This window comes from Diceros bicornis (genome assembly GCF_020826845.1).
Source record: "Diceros bicornis minor isolate mBicDic1 chromosome 30 unlocalized genomic scaffold, mDicBic1.mat.cur SUPER_30_unloc_8, whole genome shotgun sequence".
Lineage (NCBI taxonomy): Eukaryota > Metazoa > Chordata > Mammalia > Perissodactyla > Rhinocerotidae > Diceros > Diceros bicornis.
The window spans coordinates 552352-558830 of NW_026690906.1; positions in this window are offsets into that span (position 1 = coordinate 552352).

Genomic DNA, 6479 nt, shown 5'->3' on the forward strand with positions numbered 1-6479 from the left:
AGGAAAAAGTGAGAAAGAAAATGTATTCATACTATCTGACGTAGCACATCTCTGGATAAGATTCATATGCTATAAAATGGTAAACACTGATGTCATAAAACAGTAGACATTGAATTTTGATTTATCCTAATTCATTAAATAGTTATATTGGGTAAGGGGAATTATGTTTTTAACATATGTAAGAATGCTTCGTGCTGATTTTTTCAGAGAAGAAATAAACTATAAATAGTCAAAATCTGAAAAATGAAAAAGCTGTATGAGTAGCTAATTTAGAAATATAGATTTTAAACCAGAAAATTAAAGAAGTTGTTTTCGGAACCAGAGTCAAGAGTGGGGAAGGTAGCTTTTCATTGTAAGGCTTAGAGTATTATTTGAGAGATGTGCGTATACATACACACACAGGAACACACACAGAAGCCTGAATTTGTATTCCAAACGGATCATCTAACTCTACAAAGAATTTGTAAAAAGGATTCACTTTACAAGAGTAGAACGTATTTTAAAAACTACAGACTTCAAGCATTAAAAAAGTGTCATCATCCCTGTGGAAAAATGAATGAGGCATCACTTTCCAACCCACATGTTGATAAGCATTTTACATACATTACTCTTGAGTATTCTCACAGCAACCCATAAGGAAGATGGTATTATCTATCTCCATTTTGCAGATGAGGAAATTGGTGACAGCATATTGCTAAAATTTTCATATAAGTTCTCAATAGATATTGTTTTATGTTAAAATTGTTTATTGAATTTTCTTTTCATTAATAAAATGATATGTGTCACTCTTACAAATAAGCAAAGGCTGTGTAAAAACAATTTAGCAAAACGACAGTTTTCTTTTGATATAATTAAATATAACAATCACGTTATTATTTTTCTGCTGTCTGCCTCACATCTACGAAGATGCTTCCTATCCCAAAGGCTTACTAGAAAACTCTACTAAAAATCAAGAATCAGGGAATACCCATATTATGCAAGGTTCCTGAATACATGCAATAAAAACCATTATAACAATTTTTTGTACAAAAATCTTAGATCATTCATGAACTGATAACGACACAAATCATGATTAGGCAAGGTATTTCTGTAGAATGACATATATTTAAACTTTAGACATTTAGAAAGGTAATTCATTACATTAACTAATGTGTATAAGAATTTTTTCAAACTCACTTAGTGCCAGGAAATCATTTGACAAAATGCACTGCAATATTATTCACAATAACCAAGAGATGGAAACTACCTAATTGTGCACGCGTGGGTGAAAGGATGAAGAAAATCTGGGGCATCTATACAATGGAATATTATTCAGCCTTAAAAAGGAAGGAAATTCTGTATTCAGAATTGCTTGCCTGGATCATTTCAGTAGCCATGTGCTTTCTTCCTTAGTCCCCTCTGATCCATTCACCAACCAGGAACCAGGGTGAGCCTTTAACAATGTAAGCGTCACAACCTCTAATGGATCCCTAAAAGAGATTTTGGAGGTGGACTGCCTGGGTACCAGCTGTGTGACCTTGGTCAATTATATAACCTCTAATGTTCCTCTTCCATACAAGAGAGGGTAATATTATTGTCTCCATGGCATTGTTGTGAAGATTAAATGAGAGAATACATGTCAGATGCCTAGAAAGTGCCTGGCACATGATAAGGCATCATGAAAAATTTAACTGTAATTATAACCAAATTAAAGATTGTGATGGCCTATTAATTAATTGGAACCATATGAAATTTCTAATATTCAACCATTTTGACCCATTATTATTGTTGAATAAATGATAAAAGTCTAGGCAGGTTTGTTAGAGTCAAAAAGGATTGGATAAATGAAAATATTAGAAAAAATGAGCTGAAATAGATTGCTTTGCAATTTACAAAGCAGTCTCTCATACTTTGTTTCATTTAATCTCTATAGAATGCTTTTCAGGGTATTATTACCACTGTCTCTGAAGGAATAACTGACTTTCCCCAAATCACACCACATTAAATAACACAATTAGAGTGGAAACATCATTTCAAGTATAAATCCCATATGATATGTTTTTTCCCCTTCATAATATCATTGGTCCTCTCAAGAAAGTGATGAAATAATGCTGATTCATAGGAACTTATTCTTAAAGAGACATACTCTCAGATGATAAATACCATGTCTTTGAAACAGGGGTGTTGCGAGAAGAAACTTGGGACCCATGCTTTCTGGGTTTTGAAGTCCATGTTTAGACTTCTGGTAAACAGTCAAAGAAGGGAAAGGGTGAATAATAGTCCAGAATGAAAAAAGGTTGACGTGTATGTAACTTTATTGATCACCTCAAGATTCTCTTTTTGTTTATGATCTGTGTCACACTACTAGAATATAAATGCTCTTAGGGTAGATCACTGCTATGGTGCATCAAGTGGTAGGCACTAAGTAAATATTTATTAAAGGAATGAAAGTGGCCTTGAATACATCTGCTCTTTACTCACCAGAGAACAGCCCCATAGCAGGCAAATGGCATCATTAACAAAATTTTAAAAATCATATCCTTATTAGCTCATAACCATAGATACAAGGCTCCCATTTATTTCATACTTTCTAAGTACTTAAGCATTCTGGTGTATTAGGGAGTGTTTCCACAGCCTTGCTGTAACATAAAGCAAGACTTTTTGGCCCATTGATTGCTGTTTCCAGCAGGGCCCATCTCTAAACAATTAACTATAGATTTGTTATCCCAATGAACAGCGATTTGGTATGGAACCTGTTTTATCAGTGTCATGGGAAACTAGACATTTGATATGTCTTTAAGGGGTGATATGGATAATAATGTTGATGCAGAAGAAGACAACTAAAAATTCTCTCTGGTCTTTGTCAAGTGCATCTGGGTGAAGGGTATCTTGTTGTCACTGGATTTCAGAACTCAAAAAGACTCGTCCAACGCTTCATGTTACAGGTGAAGAAACTGAGGTCTAAAGAGGTTGAGAGATTTGACCAAGACTAATTCCTGGGACTAGAGAAAGATCCTCTGATTCTCAGCTGGCCACGTTGTCATAAGATCTACAGCTCCAAAGAGCCAAGAGAAGAAAGTCTGTTGATTTCCAGGCAGAAATGATTCCCCTTCACGTTTTTACTTTTCCTCCCTTAGATGCCTTCTCTGCCCTGACAAGGAATTTATCTGATGTTTACGCTAAACTTAAGAAGAGGAAAATGCTCCTGGCAAACACTTGTGATTCAGTGTGGCAATGGAGAGCACAGTCATGAAAAAATGAGAATTAAAAGAGTAAGAGGTATACAATATTAGAGAATAAGAGAAAATCTATCATTTTAGTGGGACATAACTTATAAAATTTAGAACTGGTAAATAAGTGCAGTAATGTATAAGGAAGTTAGATTCCTATATGAAACATCGAAAATACTGTTACATGAGCAAGAATTAGTTTAAACATGTAAACAACTATTCCATTCCTAAGAGCAATGAATTATTTAAGAAGAGTAGTTAAAACAATTGGAACTACACATTCGTTATATGAAGAAGATTATAAAGAGATACAAAGCGTATAAAAGCTCTGATTAAATGGAGAGATATACTATACTTGTGATTGAAAACAGTGTTTCAAAGATATCAATTTTCCACACAATATTCAGATTCCATGTGCTGCAAATCAACTTTTAAAATGATGTAGTGTTTGTTTTATAGACTAAAAGATATCCATTTGTAAAATAAAACACTGGACCATCAACTAACATTATTCACAAGTAAATCATTCCAAATGGATTATAAGGGCTAAAATTAAAAGTAAAAATCCCCCGCATATAACAGTGGTGGATGACAATATAGAAGAATGTCCATAATCTTAAAATTAGTGAAGATATTCTTAATATATATGCTTAAAGACGTCTGGTTGAAAAGAGGAAGGAGAAAAAGTAAAATGAAACGTGATATAGTCTCTGATTTTCTTTCAGAGACTTAATCTAGAGAAAAATATTCCAGTCTACGATATTGGATAAAGAAATAGAAATCTGTGATAATTACACAAATAATGAGAGGACATATATAAATGGTAGCATAATGTATCAGTTGCTTCTGCTGTATAACAAACCAACCTAAAATTTGTTGGCTACAAATAAGAATAGTTTATTTTTTCTCAAGATTCTGTGGGCTAACTGGGCAGTTATTTTGATCTGGACCTATTGGTGGCTCAACTGAGATTGGCTGGTCTAGGACGGCCTTACTCACATATCTGATTGTGGATTTGAAGTCACCTGGAGTAATAGAGATGTGCAGTCTATCTAGACTCATTCACATATTGATGGCCTCAGGCTTCCCAAGCGCAGACAGAGAAGGACAAGTACCAACAATGAGCAAGTGGTTTTCATGCCTTTGCACATGTCATTTGTTAATGTCCCATTGGCCAAAGGAAGTTACAAGGCCAAGTCTACCCAGAGTCAACGTGGGATGCTACGACCAAACAGACAGTGGGAGAAGAGTAATGTGTGGCCATTTTCACAATCTTTCACACATAATTTGAGAGGAGAATTAGTATGAATGTTTTTGTATTTGTTCATTTGAATGTCCGAGGAAAATTGTACAAAGCCAAAACAAACGTAAAGCAAAAAATTAAGTGGAGATGTAAGGTAAGTTTAGTTGGTACTTAAAGTGGATCTGCAAAAATGTGGTAGTTTATTTTTCAAGTGTAGGCAAGTTTTTGTGACCTATGAAAATAACTTACATTTCGATTATTTTCTCGCTGAATGTGTTTTATTCGTTAACACATTTGATGTGTTTCTCTCTGGCCATAGGAAAATAACGTAGCACTTGAGAGCAAAGATGCAGCCTAATAGCCCCACACTGGAGGCCAAGATGGAGCAGAAATCCACGGCCACCATGACCTTGCCCTTGGTGCTGTGGTAGATGGGGATGATGGTGACCCAGACACTGCAGAACACCAGCATGCTAAACGTCAGGATCTTGGCTTCATTAAAGGTGTTAGGCAGGTTCCGGGCCAGGAAAGCCACAATGAAGCTGCCCAGGGCCAAAGAGGCCAGGTATCCCAGGACACAGTAGAAAGCAGTAAATGAACCCTTGTTGCACACGATGAAAATGTGGCGGTGTTCAGAGTGTGCATCTGTGTCAATGAAGGGAGGAGAGGTTCCCAGTCAGATTCCACAGAGACTCAGCTGGATAATGGAGCAGCTGGGAATGATGAAGTTAGGTTCCTCTGCCACCAACCACTGCCACATCCTTCTCCCTTGTGCAGTGACCTTGAAGGCTACAGCCACAGTCATAGTTTTGGCCAAGAGAGTGGAAACAGCCACAGTAAATACAACTCCAAATATGATTTAATGAAGACTGCAGGTGGCTGTCTTGGGACGACCAATGAAGAGTAAGGAGCAGAGGAAGCAGAGGGTGAGGGAGATAAGCAAGATGTAGCTGAGAGTCCGATTATTGGCCTTTACTATGGGAGTGTCTTGGTGCTTCACAAAGACCCCCAGCACCACAACAGTGAGGACAGAGAAGCACAGAGCTGTGCAGGCCAGGGCCATCCCTAAGGGGTCCTCATAAGCCAGAAAGATCACAATTTTTTGAGGCAGCAATCACACCCTCTGTTGGCATACTGATGATCTGGACACTTCACACACTGATCCATGTCTGGGGAGACATGCAAAGTGTCCTCAGCCCAGGTTCAGTCATTCTCTCTCATTCGCATTCCCCCAAAGAAGGCATTGGGTAAGTTTAGCCAATTGTCTTCCTTTGTTGCTCCAGGCACCAAATAACAGAATGCTCTGCAGAGAACCATTCTTAGTTAATACTGCCCGTCTTCTTTCTGGTTAAGTAAACAAAGCTATTATCCTTCTCAGTATTTATCTTGCATACTCATGAAAGCACTTTTTCTCAGCAGAAAACCAAATGTCCTCCCTGTCTCTCTGAGTTATACCCCTGAAAGCTATGGCCTAGATTTACTCATTCAATGAGCAAGCAGTTATTGGAAAACCTCCATGAGCCAGATAATATGCTACATGCTAGGGAAACAGAGATGACCAAGTCATAGACCTCACTCCTTGACAGTTTCAAAATGAGACCATTTATACCATCTAAAATGATCTCCAGTACATTTCATCTTGATTTCACTTCCACCACTTCTGTTAAGATTTTAGTCACTTCTCTCCTATGTTATCATAAGATCATTTTACTCTGGTTCCCTGCCCTTTTCCTGCATCACAAGTGATACTTCTACATGTAAGTGGGATCATGTTTAGCCTTCATTAAAAAATCCGACAAACTCTTGGGAAGACCAAAAAGACTGTATACCCTTGGTCTTGCCTACCTCTACTACCTCTGCTCTGATTTTTAAGATTCCCAAATCTTCATGTGGTTCTGAAACTGTTCTGTGCCCACTCATCCCTGCAGGTATCAGTACATGCTTTTTCCTTCTACAGGGGCATTGCTCCTTCCTCTTTAGGTCCCTTTAAAATCTCTCACTTTTCACGTTTAGAACTACAATCTGCC